Below are 21,282 nucleotides of genomic sequence, written 5' to 3' on the forward strand. Positions count from 1 at the left end.
ATAACTTTCATACCCCAGTTGCAGCTTTAACCCTTTAAGGCCCACTGTTGCTATACATCACTTTTAGCTCTCCTAAAAAAAAATGCTGCAAATGCTTTTTTTTAAAGACTACATTTACATAGTCAATGGGTCCTATTGTTTATCGTTGCAATGCCATTGGATGGTAAATGTGTTTATAGGTCTGGCAATCTGGCCATGAACTCAAACTACCTGCAAACTTTCTGTCAAGCTCATCTTCTTGTTTTATTGGACCGGATTTGTCAAGAAAGAAGTAAGTAACATGCCTTTAATATTTGTTTTGTGATGATTACAATGTCTACAACATGTAGATACTTAGTTATTGTGGAATACATTCATCAAAGTTGATTTTGAACTTGTTATGTCTATGTTGTAATTCTACAACGCTGGGTTAGAGTGGTAGTCAAAATAGCATGTGCACCCTAAGCATGACATGGGGACACTGCACTTCTCACACGTTCACATATGGTAAAAATACTAATAGACATATAATTTCTTTGATGATTCACTATAACTAAGTTCTAAATTTGTTTTCTCTGTTAAAATTTTGAGTTTAGACAAGAATTGAACGAACTGTTTCTGGTTGCAGTATTTGAAACTCAATCCGTAGCAGAAACTGTATCTTATCAGTTAAAAAAAATACATTTAACTGATCCTGGGCTTTTTTCTGTGCGTTTTGTTTGTTTGCCCAAATAGTTGCCTGTTACATTAGTTAGAAACAGGTTCTGAATGTTTTGGGGGATGGTTGTTGCATTGTTCAGGTCCTGGTGTGGGGATCTTAAATGTTCTGGGGGGATGGAAGTACTCCTTTTGGTATGATAAGTAGAGAGCATAATAGGCTCGTCAGACAGTATTGTGTGAATTTAGTGGAATGTGTAAATTAATTAGGATTAATTTGCATTGTTATTATTTAGCCTGGAAAATACTTGGCTCTCAATCCTGAACACTTGGTCCACCACCCTATCTATTCCTTCAGGTTATCTCATACAGTATAATACTTATATGTATCATTAATACATATATTTATTATTATTTGTTTTTACTTTTTTCCATTTCTGAATGCAACCAGCAAAGAGAGGTCTTCTATACAGTGTGCAGGATATGACTGTTGCCATCCAAAATGGTGAGAGTGATTTTGAAATGGAATCAGACAACACTAATTCGAGTGACGAAGAGGCAGATGAAGATGCGAGTGAAGTGGACAAAAAAACCCCAACAACCCACTGACTTCCCAGCCAGTGATTATCATCGAGCCCCAATCAAACGAACACACCATTCCCTGTGACAAGGTATCGCTCGCTGAAAAATCACACATGTTCCAGTGAAGACAAAGAGAGGACGCTGCAGGCGCTGCAATAAAGGATAAACCAACACGCTATGCAGCAAGTGTGATGTCCGTCTTTACTTTTCATGGCTGAACAATGGGATGGAGATGAAATTCAGTTTTGGAAATACAATTTTATCCTGTTTTTTTTAATTAATGGATGACTATTCATAAAAAATATGACTGTTGTGTGATTATTATTCATGGTATATACTGTTATGGCGCTACATAAGAAGTCAACCCTGCAAATTAGCCCTTATTTGTTCTGTATATTTGTTCAGAGGATGTGAGTACGAATACAGAAATTTTACTCCCAGCTAAGCCCAACGTTGTAATATTACAACATTTCCCTAAAAACTTACTAAAACGTAAAAAAAATTGAAACGCTTTAATTTCTGCATTACAATAACACTTAAAGAGCAGTCAATAAGGGATCTAAATGGATGGATTTTATTCACTTTTTTTTATTTAAAAATTTATTTTTTTTTAGTTTTTGGGATCTAGTACAGCATTGGAAGATGTATTTATTTCATTTAAATAGGGAACTTTTACATTAGAGACCTGGTGAAAGTTGCATCTAAGAGAAATTAATATAGTCACATAAGAACACAGACAATTATTTTACAACATTCACATAAAGCAATAAGATATGACTAGAGAGGCTTGACTCATTAAAACAATAGCTTTCTTTGGTGTTTGAATGCCTGATACGAAAGTAGAAGTTTCCCAATGAACTTTATCTTGCAAATCATTCCAAGCCCAGCACAAAAATGCAGTTTTGCCAAGTTCAAAACAGACTCTGGGGCCACTTAAGATGATCTGTCTTGATTATGAATGCTGTTAAAACAGGATTAAGTATTTGGCAGATGGCCACAGGAACCAGTGACTTTAAAAGATAAGGCTGGCTATATTTTATATTTTCCTTATAGTCAACACGAAAAGACCAAAAACCAAAAATGTGTTAGTCTATCTATCAGTACTTTCTGACTGTCTGTGGCGCTAAGGTCATTAGATCTTAAAAAACAGTTCACAGATACATTGGGTTTTTTTTTAGCAAACAAACCTGAAAAAGTCCTGCATTTGTTGAGGACTATTCTCTGCAGTGGATGTATCTATATTTGGTGCTTTAGTGAGTATTTCCAGCAGCAGGAAAGTGTGTGTGGTAATTGAATCAAAATAAACTACAACGTGTGTGTTCATGGTTTGTAGATTTTAGACAAGAGTGGAGGTCAACGGCACAGAGGAACAACATTTTTGACTTTTCATTGGATTTGTTGACAATAAAAAACATAGAATATCACCAGGCTTATGCTTTAAACATGAAAAGGAGCATTTAAATGCATCCAGTTAATAACAAGATATAAATTACAGTAAATTGATGTGACTAAACTGATCTGCCACCTTTAGGATTACGTTTAGGCAACAAAAACTACTTGTTACTGTGAGGGAAAGATCACAGTCATGGCTAAATAAACTACATGCTAACATCAGCATGCTAACATGCTCACATGCTGATGTTTAACTGGAATAATGTTTACCATATTCACCATCTTAGTTTAGCGTGTTAGCATGCTAACATTTGCTAATTAGCAGTAAACACAAAGTACGTTGGGGGATCATCGCAGTCAGTAGGATACATCTGTAACACATTTTGTGCTAGTAGATGTTGAGATATTTAAGATATTTCAGTGGACAAGTGAAAACTTTGGGCTGTTGGTGGTGCTACATTAAAAGTTAGATTCATCCTCTGGGCATAATGGATATCTGTACTAAATTTCATGGCGATCCATCCAATGGTTGTGAAGACATTTCACTCAAAAGTAAAAATGTCAACCTTATAGTGGCTACAGAGAAAGCAACATGATTATCAACACTGGTAAGATTCATCCTCAATCAATCCCATAGTTACCAAGACATGTCATTAAAAATCAAAAATGTTAGTCTCATGGATGCGTTCCTCAACTTAAATTCAAGAGGTGGGTCTAAAAAGGCTACATTTCTACAGTATATTCTATTTTCTCACTTGCACCAGATTGTTCACCATCTCTTTTGTAAAAGTGGAAACGAAAAGCAGAACCTAACCTAATGGTTATGGGAGGCTGCAGGTTACAGGACATCAAGTTCTTGTTATGGAATAATACTTGATGACAAAAAGGGTTTGTTCTGTTGTGTAAATTTGTCTCAGTTTCCTCATTTTGCCTTTACGTGAGACTGATTTTCACTTCCCCTTCATGACTGAAGGAAAGTTGTTATCTGAAAAAGAAAAACCTCAAACAGATCGGAGCTGAGATAAAAAAAAAAAGTCAAAAGTTCCTTTACGAAAGAGAAAGAAGAGACTCTTCAGACTATGAAAATGCAAATAAAAAGCAAATCTATGGTCTCTCAGTGTGACTTGTTGCTTCTGGTTGAGTTAATTTTGCATTTTCAAAACAAACAACTTTGAACAAATTATTCAGCTTAAGTTCAGTTAGTTCACAGTTTTAAGACAGCAGGGGACTTAATGTTTAGCCATTACAGTATCTACATTGAAAATGGTAAAATACAAAAAAATTCCAAACAAAATGGTGTAAACTGTGTAAAAGGAGGAGATGAAAAATGTAGTCTAGGGCTCTAGAGTTAATGGGGACTTCTGCTCTAATAAAGAGTTTCCATGACAACACTGTTAAATTCCTGTTTTTGCATCACTATGATTGTTTCTTTCTGTCCACTCTAACTGTTGTAGATCTATGAACTGTTCACTAAGGGTCTGATGGAGGAGACCACACCCCCTGTGCGTGTTTCAGATAATGGCTCCATCCTTCCCGTTTAACAAAAAAATTTTGAGGTCAAAGGAAAAAGAAAGACAATATGCTGCTTGTGCCCCCATGAGGGCCTACAGAGGAATGGGAGTAGGCGTGGGCAGTTAGACAAAATAACTAGAGTGTCACATGCAGTTTTTTCATGACCATCCAAAAAAAAGATCAGAAAAGTTGTGTGTCAGTATCCAACATGAACGTGAGAAACAGTTTAAAAAAAAAGGGAAGGGGAGAAAACACACTGTGGGCAGAACAGAGGAATGGTCACGCCCCTGCAGATTTGAGGTGTCTCTGAGCAAATACAGATGTTGGTGGGAAAACAACCAACCTGACGTCCAGGAGAACACTGACTTCTATAAAATGCATGTGTGCATTTGCAGGTTCAACTAGACCTAGAGAATAATTCAGCCTACATTTGGGTGAAAAGTGTAACTTGTAGGGATTTTTTTGCTTGTTCTTCACTGTTTACACAGTCTTGCCACTCACTGCGCATGTCTCAGAGAGGCACGCTATATATTGTTTTTGCAGAACAAGTTGGGCAACTCGGAAATGCCATCAGTTTCCATGCCTCTTCTGCAATTAAGTACAGATTGGAGACAGGATCAGCCTTTGGAGCACCTCGACAGAAGACTTCTGGAGCAAAGAAACTTAAAACAAGACCTCAGAGTGTAAAACCACATGTGAGACCAGCAGTGGTGGAAAGTAACCAAGTACATTTACTCAAGTACTGTACTTAAGTAAAAGTTTGTGGTACTTTACTTGACTATTTCTATTTGATGCTACTTTATACTTCCACTCCACTACATTTCAGAGGGAAATGTTGTACTTTCATTTATTTGACAGCTTTAGTTACTTTTCAGATGAAGATTTGACACAATGGATAATATATCAAGCTTTTAAAATACAACACATTGTTAAAGATGAAACCAGTGGTTTCCAACCTTTTTGGCTTTTGACGTCTTACAAAAAGCAGTGTATAGTCGGGGTCACATTTCACATGTCTATGAGTTGTTAAAAGCTCCACCAAATAGTGATTTTTCCCTCTAAACTTTTCACATGCTTTCATTTCAATAAATGTTCAAATGATCCAATATTTCAGCAAAAATCAAAGATTAGAGAAAAAGTCCAAAAACTGAAAACAGATTTGTGTATCAGATCTAATGATGTCATATATAATAATATATCAGTCAGAGGGACCAAACCACTACTTTTACTGCAATACTTTAACTACGTCAAGCTCATAATACTTATGTACTTTACTTAAGTAGGATTTTTCATGCAGGACTTTGTACTTGTAATGGAGTATTTTTACATTGTATTGTATTGGTACTTTTACTTAAGTAAAGGATCTGAGTACTTCTTCCACCACTGGACACCAAAACCTTCTTAGTACCAAGGGCCGCCACCGGATTATGGAGGAAACAGAAGTATATAAAACAAATGGCCAGCTTGGCAGTAATCTGGCAACTATCTCACAAACACTGTCAGACATCAACATAAATACATTTCCTGCCACTTCCATGCAGACGTGTTTATATCCTCTTGCCTGGATGTCCTGAGTTTACTTTGCTACTGTAAACTGAACTTAAATCCACTGATCATAACTTGGTGGTACAATCTGGATGTAAATGCTGGTGTGACGAGGCCCAAAAAAATATGTCTATATTGGTATTTTATGAGTTCTCTACCTATGTGTACAGTACATGTATGAATCTGAATCTTGCTCATTGGTTCAACATCTCCTTTATTGTGGATACCATGGTCATTTATCAAAGAAAAAAAGACAGAAACACTCTTTATAGTGTGTTTGTTCCCTTTAACCCATGATTAGGTTAGTCAGTTAATTGTTAGCTAAACCTGAAGCATGTGTACTGTTGCTATGGTTACCTGCAGTTTAATAAACCTTGAACACTGATTGAGAACAGTGGTTAAACTACTGACTAGATCTATGTGGAGATGTCTTTGTGTACAGTTTTATCAGACACCTGCCAGCCAATCAGAAAGCAGGATTCTCCTCCACTGTGGTGTAAATGACTCGCAGCTGGAAACTTTGCAGTCTGGAGGTTGTCTCCATGTTGAGGAATGTGCAGGTCTGTGCACAGAGCTGTTAGGGTATATGAGTCTTATTGTTAAAATGTTTACAAGGGGAAAAGCTACATTCTGGCCTCAAAGATACACACCGACTCCACAATTTAACAGGAGGGAGCAGACCACAGTGAGGACAGCAGGGAGGGGGGTGGGGGGGGGGGGTCTGAAAAGGTGAAACTTTTTACTTAAAAACACAGACAGTCCTTTAAGTCTTCAATTAAAATTCTACCTGAGAAATGTTTTTCATGTTATGCACAGACATACCTACTGGTCAGACTCCCGTGAAATTTGCTTTCAATATTTATGGTCTCCAGAAGACACCTAGTGAGTTTGGGGACCATGTTGCCATTTCTCTAATGCCACCAATAATTGAAGAATTGAAGATTTTATTGAGTCCATTCAGGCAGCTGTAGATCAGATGGTAGAGCAGGTTGTTCATTAATAGCAGGGTCATTTTTTGATCCCCTGCTCCCTTTATATGTTGACATATCTATCTATCTAGCTGTTAGATAGACCAAAGTAGTGGATTTTTACTTGATTATGCCACCAGATGAAAAGTCAGGGGATCACCAAAATTCATAAAGACAATGGATTTCTGCACCAAATAGCATGATAAATCATCCAACTCTGTAAAGTCAGGGGATCGCTAAAGTCATTAGGATTCATCCCCTGGGGACCATGAATATCTGTACTGAATTTTGATGGCAATCTATCCAATAGTTAGTGAGATATTTCAGTCTGGACCAAAGTGGTGGACCGACTGACTGACTTAGGTTGTACTTAAGCAGAATGGTGCTTTGAACTAAATGCTAATGTCAACATGTAAACATGCTCACCATGACAACGTTAAGATTCTAATATTTAGCAGGTATAATGTATACCATGATGACCATCCAGAATAACAACAATCATAACAATAACAATAACAGCAGCAATAGCAGTAGCAATAGCCAGGGAAGGATGCCAACAGGACTGCGAAGAACCATGAAGGCTCGACCTGCAACCCAGGGTTTCCTGCGAGATGAGAAAGCACAAAAAACTCCGGGGAAGAAGCCAAGTTAGTAACATGCATTGATGTTACATGAATGCATACAGATGGAGAGGAGGAGGAGGAGAGAGGCGCTCAGTGCATCATAGGAAGTCCCCCAGCAGTCTAGGCCTATAGCAACATAACTAAGGGCTGATCCAAGGTGAGCCTAGTCGGCCCTAACTATAAACTTCATCAAACGGAAAGTTTTAAGCCTACTCTTAAACATGGAGAGGGTGTCTGCCCCTCGGACCTAATCTGGAAGATGGTTCCTAAGGAGAGGAGCCTGATAGCTGAAGGCTCTGCCTCTCATTCTATTTTTAAAGACTGTAGGACCCTCCAGTAAGCCTGCATTCTGGGAGCGCAGTGTTCTAGTGGGATAATACGGTATTATGAGCTCTTCAAGATATGATGGTGCCTGACCAGTAAGGGTTTTGTAAGTTAGGAGAAGGATTTTAAATTCTATTCTAGATTTTACAGGAAGCCAATGTAGCGAAGCTAAAATGGGATAAATGTGATCTCTTTTTCTAGTTTTTGTCAGTACAAGTGCAGCTGCATTCTGGACCAGCTGGAGAGTCTCTAGAGACTTGTTAGGGCAGCCTGATAATAAGGAATTGCAATAATCCAGCCTAGAAGTAACAAATGTGTGGACTAGTTTTTCTGCATCTTTTTGGGACAGGATGTGCCTGATTTTTGCGATATTACATAAGTGAAAAAAGGCAGTCTTTGAAATTTGATTTATGTGGGAGTTAAAGGACATATACTGATCACAGATAACTCCCAGATTCCTTACAGTGGTGCTGGAGGCCAGGGTAATGCCATCCAGAGTAGCTATATCATTAGATAATGTGTTTCTAAGGTTCTAAATGGCTCCTGTAACCAGGAGTGGTTGGCATGTTGGGATGTGGAGTGAAATCTACAGTTGCCAGCAGCTAGCCAGAGAAAAAGTACAACCTGGACCAACAACATAGTATGTTGTCTTCTTTATATTTGGCAAATAAGAGCTTCTTCAGGGCCTTCTTCCTGTATTTACGTTCTTGCTCCCGCTCCAGACACATCTGACCAATGAGAGGGGAGAACATTGTCTCACGTCACTTTAAGTGATGAAACCGAACCAAGAGTAAAACATCCTGAGGTTAAAGGGAATGTCCATTTTGTATATTTAGTCATAAACTAAAGGGTCCTTTCACACCTACCTCATTTGGTTTGGACTTTTTGACTTTTCAGTTTGATCCGAACTGATCACGGTCTGGACCAAACAGCTGAACGTTGGTGCAATGAATGGTCAGAATTAAACTGAACCATGGTTAGGTCCATTTCTAGTGTGAAAATATTTTTGGATGGATGCTTTTGGACCAATTACAGGAAGTTCAGCAGGCTTTTGTCAGAACCAGAAAAAGGAAAAATGAGCTGCTGTAGCACATGGGGAGAGGAGGAGACCAGGTTTTTAATTGAAATATGGTCTGACGTCATTATAAAAAGTCAACTGGAACTGCGAGAAAGATGATATGAGAGAATGAGCGAGCAATGCCGCCTGAAGATAAAGAAACTGTGGGTGCAGTATACAAAGGTGCGTGATGCCATTAGAAAAGGCGGTGCATCCACCAATGGGAAGGACAAATTTCCTTCTTATGACAACCAGGATAGCATTCTGGACACTTGCCCCACAAGGTCACCCATTAAGGTGGTGGAGTCTTCCCCAGATGTCAGACGCATGCCCATCTACAAACCAATCAATGTCGAGTATAGGGAGACGCTGCCCACGTAGGTGATGATGACAGGACGTAGGTACTGTATGTCCTGTGAAGTTCTTTAATGCACTTACATAATTGCAATGTGAAACCAAAACTAACCGGATCAAATGTAAGCAATGTACCAAAAATAAGAACCTAGGATTTATACGTTGGAACTAAAATGTAAAAAAGGAGACATTTTGTTTTAGCAGCAGTTAGCACTGAAGCTATCTGTTGACAACAACAGGGTATAGGTTGATTTTTTTTTTTCCATTTTGGTTATATGTGTCAATGTGGTTTTCACACTGGTTTTCTGAATAAACAGGATATAGTTACAGCGGATGCCCACTCTGCTCAGACTGGAACAGAACAGACTGCTGCCGCTGCTCTGCATCAACAAAGAAACATCACATTTTTAATTATTATAATAAATAAAAATATAGCAGCATTACAGACACCTAAAAAAACAAACTGAGGCAGTATTCTTGGCACCTTACACATTGCAGTTTCTGCATCTGAAACAAGAATGATAGAAAAAGAATGAAAAACAGCAGGTGTTGAGGTTTAGCTGCTGTTGTTACCCCTGCTGAACTTGCTGTGGTGTCATTCTGAGGGTTTGAGAGAGGTTTTTTTGACATCTTGTCAATCATCAGCTAACAGTTCTCATGTCACAGCTGAAACTTTAAAAAAAACACATTTGACCACTTATGACAACCAGGATAGCATTCTGGACACTTGCCCCACAAGGTCACCCATTAAGGTGGTGGAGTCTTCCCCAGATGTCAGATGCATGCCCATCTACAAACCAATCAATGTTGAGTATAGGGAGACGCTGCCCACGTAGGTGATGATGACAGGACGTAGGTACTGTATGTCCTGTGAAGTTCTTTAATGCACTTACATAATTGCAATGAGAAACCAAAACTAACCGGATCAAATGTAAACAATGTACCAAAAACATGAACCTTGGATTTACACGTTGGAACTAAAATGTAAAAAAGGAGACATTTTGTTTTAGCAGCAGTTAGCACTGAAGCTATCTGTTGACAACAAACACCGCATACAGTGACTGAATGCAGCGTCTCCAAAAGGCTGAACTCATGGAGGCTTGTCAGGTTTGAGTTCTGTCCCAACTCTACTCTCAGCTAGCTGACTACAAGATGGTTAGCTAACGAGATACGACATGTAAAACAGACCATTTTAGTTGCTGTTGGGTGAATTTGTTAATATTAGCTGCAACAGATGTTTCATTCTGTGATTTTGATGGATAGATGAAAAGCAAGTTTCATAGGAACTACAAATATTTTGCCTTAACACCACTGTGTTCCCCTGATGTTTATCACCATGATAATTCTCTTTTTTCTTTCTTATACAGTATGTTAATATGTTAGGGAGTCTTTGCTGAATACTAACTCAAAGTCATCCCATTTATTTAAAGGTATTAAATAAATCTAACTATAAATCTGAATGGTTTTATAAATGGAGTTGCAAAGTAGGAGAAATTATTTTGGGCATCCCATGGTTACAGAGGTAAAAGTCCAGTGAGAAACATCTAATCACTGAGCTTAAAATTCTGTTGCATGCGTACGGTAAACTGTCAGCTTTGTTGACTTTCAGATTCTGAATCAATTTCGAATGAAATGAGTAACAATGGTGTCATATTTTGTTCAAAACTGCAATAGTGAAGTGTTTTTATTTTGCTGCAGCTCTAATTCTTCTCCATAGCAGCAGCGGCTAAAGCTCATGGGTATTATATTATTGAGAGCCATCCTCCATACCAAACTGAAACAAAACATTCCCTCAAAAACAAAGATATCATCAAAAGAAAAACAACACCTCACTTTAAATCCCCCCGTTTAGCATTCATAAGCAGCATAAAAACATTTAATACATGGTTTGTAACAGAGTTAAGAGCATATGTAAGGACATTTTTAAAGTTTTTATTAATGCACAGTATTTGTCAACAATTATAACTTCTCCTATGAAGAAAAAATATATAATTACAACTGTGTTATACTTATATTTGCTTATAACTACATTATAGTGTATTATAAACCATTTATTAACTGCTGATATACTGCTTATAAATGCTAAACAGAGGGATTTAAAGTAGACTGCTACCAAAAATTTGCAATAGGAAATTAAAGTGGGGTAAAATACTTCCTGAACCAGCTCTATTTGGAGATGTCTAGAAGTAAGAAGTGTGCCAACCAGACTTGGTCTCTCCTGCCCAAGATCTGATAACTGAACACATTAAAGGAAAACCCCTAATTACAAGAGCTGGGGGATCTTCACCGGAATTTCAAAGAAAGTTTTGTCGGTTTGAGGGACTTTTCTTCACGCATGCGTCATCATGAGTTTGTAGAATAATTTGAACCAGAATGATTGGACTTCATGCACACGGCACAAATTGGTGGAATAGGTTGATTTTTTTTTTTTCATTTTGGTTATATGTGTCAATGTGGTTTTCACACTCATTTTCTGAAAAAACAGGATATAGTTACAGAGGACGCCCACTCTGCTCAGACTGGAACAGAACAGACTGCTGCCGCTGCTCTGCATCAACAAAGAAACATCACATTTTTAATTATTATAATAAATAAATATATAGCAGCATTACAGACACCTAAAAAAACAAACTGAGGCAGTGTTCTTGGCACCTTACACATTGCAGTTTCTGCATCTAAAACAAGAATGATAGAAAAAGAATGAAAAAACAGCAGGTGTTCTGGGAAACGAGGTCTTGAGGTTTAGCTGCTGTTTTTAACCCTGCTGAACTTGCTGTGGTGTCATTCTGAGGCTTTGAGAGAGGTTTTTTTGACATCTTGTCAATCATCAGCGAACAGTTCTCATGTCACAGCTGAAATTTAAAAAAAAAACACATTTGACCACTTACCCCTGGTGGTTTCTTGCCAGGCAGATAGTTTCGGTTTTATTTACAGCCTACGTTGGCATTATACATTTCTGCAAACCACGGATGCATTGAATCTCAAGACTTTTCTCTGGCTAGTACGTTATGTGACTAGAATTTGTCCCATCCATGTAGGTTTCCTGACTCTGAAGGATCATGTAGTCCTGAAAACAAAGAAATTGTTTATTGACTTTGTTTAAATGATGAAATGTTAATGTTTTTCATCCAATACGGTAGTAGATACCCACCTGTCTAAGAATATGGGCAGGAGACTGATTAAAACCTTGGAAATGAGGTGGAAGTCTTCTGTCATGTATTTCAGCCACAGATCATTTTCTGATGGTATTTCAGTGGAGATAAATGTTTAGGAATGTGTTCGGTTGGTGTGCTGACAGGCTGAAAGAGTCTCCATACACAGTTCAGTTGGTACACACTGACACTGAGATTACAGTAGTGCTGATAAAGAGGCCAACTCCTCTTGTATTTTCCATCTTTATCACACCATAAATAGAACTGGAGCAGCTCCAGAAACTCACAACTACTTTTTTAACAGCTGCAAACACAACTTCCTGGATTTCTCAATGTGTTAAATATAGTTTTAAATGTCGTAAAACACCGAAATGAAAAGAAATTAAGTTTAGGAGTAGAAGATAGTTTTCTATGTGTGAGGACAAATGATTATATTATATTATATTTCTCATATGCATTCAAGAGCAGGCGCTGTTTCAGAAACCTTTCTTGGTCTGTTTGTTCATATACAACATCACTGCTATGAATTCATTTAGTCATTAAAATTTATTTTGAGGTGGTTGTTATGACAGACTCTTGAACTGAGTTCAGAGTATCTTTGCACTCAACGTAATGGGGTTTCTGAAACAGCTCCTGTTTCAATTACATTACCATCTGTATGTATCTTTAATATAGTTTTGCCCTATGATGTATTTGATGCTGTAACACTGCAATACAATGTTATCATTTGTTACCACACAATGTTAAAGGGGACTAAATACTGTGATGAATTAGATCTTTGCAGCAAGTTTCTGCTAAATGTTCTATAATTACATTATAGAATATACATTCTATAATAAATTCTATTATCTTGTTCCTGGGACAGTTTCTGTAATCTGCTTTTTTCCCTCTTTCTCTCTCAGCAGCCAAGGGGTAGAGAGTAGTGATGTGCAGAGGGCTCAGTATTTGTATTTATTTATTATTAATAAAGTCATATACACTTATTTGTCAGTGTTGACAACTTCATTTGTTATTTTTGTGAATTTGGGGTCTTTACACTTCAAAGACTGAGTTGAGTTGTTTTGTTTAGGCATCCTTAGGCTCTACCTCAAGGCTCATGTGCAGCAATAATATGACCAACAAAGCTCATTAGCAGTGGTTGAGATTTTAATGGCGGCGGGACATGATGGAGGCAGAGAGGAGCCGCAGACTGAGAGGAGTCAGCAGTTTACAGGAAGACTCCCCACAGACCTCCATCTGCACTGATCAGCTATGTGCACACGGAGAGCAATGCGCCTATCAGAAGACACAAAGCAGTTGTAAACATGATGAGGGAGTGATAATGAGGGCATCCTAACTTTCTCTCTGGCAGGGCCAAGGATTAAAGTGATAAAACTATGACGACACAGAAATGTTCCTAGTTTAACTGGTTATTTGGATCCTCTTGACCTCTGGTATCTCCCTACAATCTTCCTTTAAGTATTTTACTTTTTCTTTTTTTCTTCCACAATTCACAACAGGGTTTCTCGATTTTTTTTTTCTGTTTTCTTTGGTGAGGAAATTCCCATGCCCTCTGCAATTAGAGTATGTGAACTTTTGTTATCTTTTTCAAAAAAGCATTAAGGGAGCTGAAAATAATCTCAAATTTATGTTGTTCCTGCTATACTGTGACCAAGGATGGCAATGCTAGTAGATCTGTCAATCCAACACATCCAACGCTGTATGGTCCCTGTTTAAAGGGGACCTATTATGCTCATTTCCAGCTCTATATTTTTATTCTGGGACTGTACTAGAGTTGCTTTGCATTATTCAAAGTTCAAAAGACTCCTTATTTATCTTATGCTGTCTCTTTATTAGGGGTGTGCCCGAATACAAATACATTATTCGGCAAAGCACAAATAGTGGGGTTTTTTTTTAACGAATATTTGTTTCATACAAATATTTTAAAAATTATTTGTATTCAGGAAGAAAAAAAGACCATGTTAAGTACCAGCGTGCAGGTCAGTTACATCACTATCTCAGTCTCTCTCCTCTCTTCCGCTGTTGCGTCTATCAGCAGGTCTCAAAGAGGGGAGTCACATCCACCTGCTACATGACGCACATTTCCTAATTTGGACATCACTCCCAGAGTTGGGGGTGTTCCCCAGAGATAAAGCTGAGCTACTGACACAAATGAAGCGCTCCCAAGGGAACACTTCATGAACACTTATTGTAACACTTTAATTTTCTAAAATTAAAAACATAATAAAAACAAAAACAGGATTTTTAAATATACCGATACAGATAATTTTGTTGCCTAAACAAATACAGATACAAATACAAATACTGGGCCCTCTGCACATCCCTACTCTTTATGCAGCCCCTCTGTCTCTAACAGGCAGTCTGAGCTCCTGTTCCTCACCAAATTAGCGGAGCTTCGTTAGTAGTGCTAAAAACCGGTTAGATATATGGGGCTCTTTGTTGAGCGGATAGATAATGCAGGGAGGAATAGTACAAACAGAAACAGCCAGAGTGATGATGATGTTTGATGAATAGCTGCAGACAACTAGCACACCTCTAAAAGGTAAACAACTTATTTTACTTCGCTGTGCTGTGTAATGGAAAAACACTCACAGCATGCCAGCTCGATTCCAGTCATGGCTCTGCGTGACTACCCCCAAAACAATGGAAAAATGACATAATATTAGCAGTGAGTTGGTGAGCTGTTCATGGAGCGGACGACCATATAAAGAAATCGAGCTGATGTCAGCTCGGGCTGAAAGTAGAAAAAACTGCTGGAAACCAAGTGTTCAGAGCAGTCTGAAGCCGGTGCTTTTTGCTCACAAGGATTACTGCTACATACATTTACCTCATTATTTGACACAGCTGACATTGTAACATTATGTATATACTGAAAATAATGAAAAGCATAATAGGTCCCCTTTAAAAGATAAGGCTGGCAATATACTGCATTGGCCCAAATATTTTTACTCTGGAAATTAAATTTGAAAAAGTGGCAGTCGTCATATAGTCGATTACTAAAAAATTACAAACAATTGTGTTCACAAGATCAGAGGTTCTTTTATAATGGAGGGAGTACCTACAGAGAGAGTTGCATGATGGGTTATTTGTAGCTTTCTTCCAGTCTTTTTATAGTGAGTCTCTTAGTTAGTCAGCACTAAAAGTGACTGCATCTCCCGACCTATGACTGACTACGAATCATCTGTCACACAGCCATGAATTACTGGTGTCAAAGATAATGAGGAGCTCAAACAGACAAATTGAAAAAAAAAAGAAAATATTTTTGACTTATTCCAACATCCTGACAGGAAGGAATGTGAGTGTATGACTGATAGACAGCATACACAAATGTGGGATGTTCTGCTTTAATTGAAGTATTTCAGAGAGAGAGAGAATAGTTTCATCTTTAAAAAATGCTCAATAATTTCCTAAAACAGGTGGGTCACTGTAGTTTTTAGAAAATGTTACTCAAACAGGAGTAAATAGTGCATTTATTGTTCTAGGGAGTATTTCTATCAGCAGGACAATCAGTGTGTGTGGAATCAAATCAAACTACGGGGTGTGTCATTGTAATGAAGGTCATGAATGTCACACAGTGTAGTGGTATGACTCACTGAGTTTTGAGATTTGAGTCATGACACTGAGAAGGGTTTTCTGACTCAAATTCTGAGTGTCCTTGTTTATTACAGACCACATCCTGTCATTTACCCTCGTTAAAAGTGCCATCCAGAACAAAGAGTTGAATTATAAAGGATCATTGTTAATATTTAATTCTCCACCTCCCCTTGTAATGTTAAAGGACAGGTTCACAGTTTTTCAAGTCTGTCTTAAAACAACAGTCAGGTCATATGAATGTTGTGTGTAAGTGAGTAATGTAAGTGTGTAAGTGATTGGGGCCAAAGTGTGTCTTTGTGTTTCCTCGGACAGCGTTTCCCCGTTGAGCTGCGGTGGAAGTATAGTAACAAAAAGAGGGACTTTGGCACTAAAAAGACTGTAATGTTGAAAGATATCTACTTGATTTGACTCATTTGGACGCTGAAGCTTCATATTAGCTTCAGATAAACTTTGAAATACATTTTTTGCACAGAAGGAGGACTGTGGATTTTGTCCCCCATCACTTCCATTGTAAGTGCATTATGAAGGGATCTTCTAATGGTCAGTATGATCAGGGGGAATGATTACAGCAAGAAAAACAGGTTTCAATGTTCATATGGGTTCCTGACTGTTGTTTTAAGACACACTTGAAAAATTGTGAACTTATCCTTTAATGCTACAGCATACAAATATATTTAAGACAATAGTGAGAAGTACTTTTCCTGTTTCTACGTGACAATGTCCCCGTGTACAAAGCCAGCTCCAAGCCAGGTGTTCCCCAATTTTGTGTGGAGCCCGGACCTCACCCCCATCCAATACCTTTGGGATGAACTGGAACACTGTAAACTGGACTTTATCACCGAACATCAGTAATACTCTTGAATGGGAGGAAATCCCTGCAGCCAGGTTCCAGGTTCCCTGCAACATCTGCTGGAAAGCCTGAAACCAGGAGAGTGGAGGCTGTTAGAGCAGCAGATTTTTTATTCTTTTTTTTATCTTTATTTTGTAGTAGTCTTTCCATCACTCATTGCTTTTATTTAAAGTTGATTTTGTTTAAATTGATTAATTGTTTGATCCATAAAATGTCAGAAAATGGTGAAAAATGTTGATCACCGTTTCCTAAAGCCCAATGTGACATCCTTAAATGTCTTGTTTTGTCCCGACCAACAGTCCACAACACAAAGATATTCAGTTTACTGTCAGAGGACTAAAGAAACCAGCAATTATTCACATCTGAGATGCTGGAATCAGAGAATTTGGACATTTTCTTCTTAAAAAATGACTCAGAATCATTAATCAATTATCAAAATAGTTGCTGATTCATTTAATAGTTGGTGTAGAGGAAAAACTAAAGTATCATATAACACATAACCTGTCATTTAATGTATAATCCTTGAATATACAATTATCATTTAATACATAACCTTTGAATCTAAGTATGATTTCTTGTGTTACTGGTTTTTGGCAAGCAGGACTGGCTCCCTTCCGCTGAACTTTGCTCGAACTTTTAAAACTGCACATGAACTGTCTTTCCCTCATACAATGCCTGACTTGTACCACTTTTACACGCAAAATGATGCAAGGTTGAAATATAGTTTATATATCTCTCTCTATATATATATAGATAGATAGATAGATAGATAGATAGATAGATAGATAGATAGCTTGAACATTAACTGTCCCCCATGCAAATTTGAGACAAAGGGTGAGCCTTGTATTGAGAAATGCTTTAATCAATCATCAATGTGTTTTTCTCATTGAGTGTAACTATTGAGTCTTTGTTCCTATTAGGGATGTGCAGAGATCCCAGTATTTGTATTTGTATCTGTATTTGTTGAGGCAGCAAAATTATTTGTATTTGTATTCGAATGAAAGTGAAAAGAGGCTGGAACACTCGAACTGGAGTCTCCCAGATCATAGATGACTGCGCTGAGTACTGAGCTAAAACTTTACTCATCGCCTCATTGCAGACAGACCTCTACCTATTTATACACCCATAACACAGAGACAGCACAGCATGTAACATGTAGGGAGGAACTACAAAGGCAATTATTGCTTTGTACTTTTCATTTATTGCCTATTTTTTTTACAACATTAACATTGTGGAAAGGAGAAGGGGAACAACAGGTTATGGAGAGTCCTTTGGGAACACTTTGCATGTGTCAGTAGCTCAGTTTTATCTCAACAAATATTTGTAAAAAACCCACTATTTGTGCTTTGCCGAATAATGTATTTGTATTCGGGCACACCTCTAGTTCCTATGCATATAAAAACTCTGATGACCATCAATTAATTGCCTAATTGTTGCATCTCTAATGTAATTCTGTTTATCTTGTGTAGTGTTTTTATGGTATAAACTTTTAGCTTCCTGCCTCTCCTGCACAAGTGTTCATTTACTTTAAATTCAAGTATAGATGAGCATATGAAGGTAAAAGTAAATTATCTAATCATTAGATAATTTATTAATGTACACACAAATAGATACAAAATAATAAAAAAGGTGCAATGCAAAGGCAGACTTGAAAAATTGTGAATATATTCTTTAATCTTGCCTGAATAGGGATTTAGAATCTTTTTCTGAATCCCTTTTCTTCTTTCCTGTCTTTGCTAATGTGTGATGCATGATTTACAGTTATATAAGAACCTCACAGTGCATTGAGATCCGGTGCGTACATTCTGTGGTTCACAGGGTTTACGGTCTGTATTATTGCGTTTGAGAACTGACTGTATAGCTGTCTCATATCGTCTCTCAGCCGCAGATGGCCGATAGCCACAATCACATTAGCTGTGGGTTGTTTACTGCTGCTGTTCCTCTGCTTTACATCTTTATCAGTATCCACTTAGGCAGAGCCGGGGCTTAATTTCATCATTAGCGTTCTTATTTCAATTTAATCGGGATATGTAAGGAAAGACAGACCTGAACTTTATGAGAAACATAATGAATGTAGATGCTCCCACACAGGTGTACTGCACGATCCAATTAAACAGTAACATCCTATAATGCTCTGTCACATATGAACATGAATTGTGTACTTCACAGTCTTCACAATAAGCAGATTTGGGATATTTTGGAGCGACACTGTCTCCAACAAAACCAAACAGGAGAATATCCTTTGAGAGAATGGCGTCCAATCCAATGAGAGATGTTCAGGGCCTGGCTGGATTCCCACTGATGTAAAAGACGATGTCTAGCTAATAAATGTTTGCTTCAGCGTTGTGCAGCCCACTGAATTTGTGCAGTAGTGTTTTTCCCCGCTGGCCTCAAGCCATTGACTTTACATTGCGACATTGCAGTCTTTAAAAATCACCTTTCTCAGCTTAGGGAAAGTTTTATAAACATAAAACCTTCTGGGATTCATGTCCTGTCCTGTCAGAAATCTCTTTTATAATGGTGGTCTATGGGGAAAATGCCTTTTTGGACCAAAGGAGATTGTTTTTTTTTGCTGTAATACTCAGAGCCACTCAGAGAAATTGGCAGCAAGGTTGAGTATCAACGCCATATCCAGCTCTCTTAATACATCCACGGCCAGACACAACTAACCAATGAGTCGAGAGAGCACTCCCACCTGGCTTTTAGCGATGCACTTTGGTTCATTTGGATGTTTTTCTGTGCAAAAAGAAGGAACCAATGGGGGAAAAGCAACAACTTTATCAACACACCCACTGTTTCGCAACAAAACGCCCTAAAATGAGATGAGTCCAATTTGGGCGAAGAAGAACAAATATGTATCCTGTCAATAGACTCTTTCTAATTTATGGAAAAACTAATATTTCATTTACTTTTTTTTAAAGAAGAAAAACTTCAGGACCTGCTGTTGTTATTCCCTCGATAATCTTGTCAGAGTGTAGAGCCAAGGTGCGGACGCTATGCAACAGCTGTCTCCATCCAAATGATTCAAAACTGTAAATTTCCATCAGATTATTCTCCTGGAACTGTGCTCTGTTGTGAAATAACCAGAACAAATTGTCTGGCATTTTATGTGGCTGCTCTGAATGAATGAGTCATCTCTGACCTTTTTATCTCAGGGATAGTAGAGGGATTGAAAGAACAAGCGGAGTAGAAAGATCTACCACAAATTTGCCTCAAAGGGCTTCACATTCTCTACAGCATACCTCACTTAGACATTCGATTTGGATATGGAAAAGCTCCCAAGAAGCCCTTTAAAAAAACAAAAGAGAGAAAGTTCATTAAGAGCAAGGAGTGATCCCACTTTCAGGACACACAGGCATACAGTAGAGGTTGTATATAACAAGAGTAGACAGAAACAGCAATAATAAAATCAAAATATGGACAGAACAAAATTGGGTTTATAAATTACAGACATATATCCTTGTCTGTCCGTCCTCTATTCTCCGACCTACGACCTGGAAATTGGGTGCGTCCTGCCATCAATGAAGATGTTCCAATCCCTTAAATGCTCGGATGTCTTTTAGTAGATAACAACATCCCTTCAATAGGAAACTATTGATTATACGTCTGATCTCATGAGACAATAAGAAAGAGTGGTCAGGCTGCTGTTCAGAGTTACTGCAATATTAATATAACGCTGTAGATTGAGCACATGATCCAGAGAGACGGGAGTAAGAGCACCATGCATCATATTTTCCACAAACTCAAGAGGATAAGGTTTAGGCCATATTCTGAATTAGCATGAAAGAAGAGAGGAGGTAATGAAATGTTAGTTTAACGAGCACTAGTGGGTGGTGCAGTAAGTGCTTGGCAGATGTTTTTTTGCCCTGGATTTCACTTCTCAGGCTACATAGTCTGCTTTACCTTACTGGGGTAACATCCCAATTCTCTTAATTGCAGCCACATTTTGCTCACTCAGCTGCCAGTCGGCTCTGTAGTGACATTTGATGGTTTGTACTTGCACATATATGCGCTGTCCAAATAATAATAAGGGTGCAGAGATATGGTTGGTTAAAGGATAAGGCTGGCGATTTTCCATAATTTTCTTCTTGTCAACAAATCTCATGTTTAAAGCCAAACCAACGATGAACTGATCTACTTACAAGTATCGTGTGTGTATCCAAAGCCTGATATTTCTTACTTTAAAAATGGAAGAAAAAAAAAATCACAAAAGCACAAAAGGCTGTTATGATCCCCTTTCATGCATGAATTATGAAAACCTCAGTCAGTCTATTACTATAGAAGGTTTGGCAAGATATTCCTGAGCTGTGGAGCGTTTCCGGCCGGCAGACGGCCATCTTGGTTTTGAGCTTTTACAGTCTATGCTAATGGATGGCAGTGTATGGGATGACACACTAGAGTCCATTGTGGTGGCTGATGTGCAACTATACCATTAAAACCCACGCATATATAAGAAAACGGCTTTTGAATAGCTGTCCACTGTAGTGACCACTATGCATGAAAGGGTTAAAGTCGTACCTTAATCATACACATTATGGGACATCCATCATCCATCCACACTCTGGACTGAAATAAACAGACACTATGGCGATACCTTTTATGAAAAAATTTGTCTGAACGCACAAGAACTAACACATTATTCGTTCACACATCAAACAGCACACGCACACACTTTGCCTGATCCTAAACTACT

The 21,282-nt window shown here is 38.1% G+C and overlaps 1 long non-coding RNA gene across 1 annotated transcript; it reads left to right on the top strand.

The window, feature by feature from the left end:
• Window positions 1–16: 16 nt before the first annotated feature.
• On the top strand, window positions 17–3,733 carry LOC137176168 (uncharacterized). Its single transcript, XR_010925819.1, has 2 exons — window positions 17–271; window positions 1,088–3,733. It is a non-coding gene; the product is annotated as an uncharacterized lncRNA (long non-coding RNA).
• Window positions 3,734–21,282: the final 17,549 nt, after the last annotated feature.

This window comes from Thunnus thynnus, chromosome 23, assembly GCF_963924715.1.
Source record: "Thunnus thynnus chromosome 23, fThuThy2.1, whole genome shotgun sequence".
In the NCBI taxonomy this organism is placed as follows: domain Eukaryota; kingdom Metazoa; phylum Chordata; class Actinopteri; order Scombriformes; family Scombridae; genus Thunnus; species Thunnus thynnus.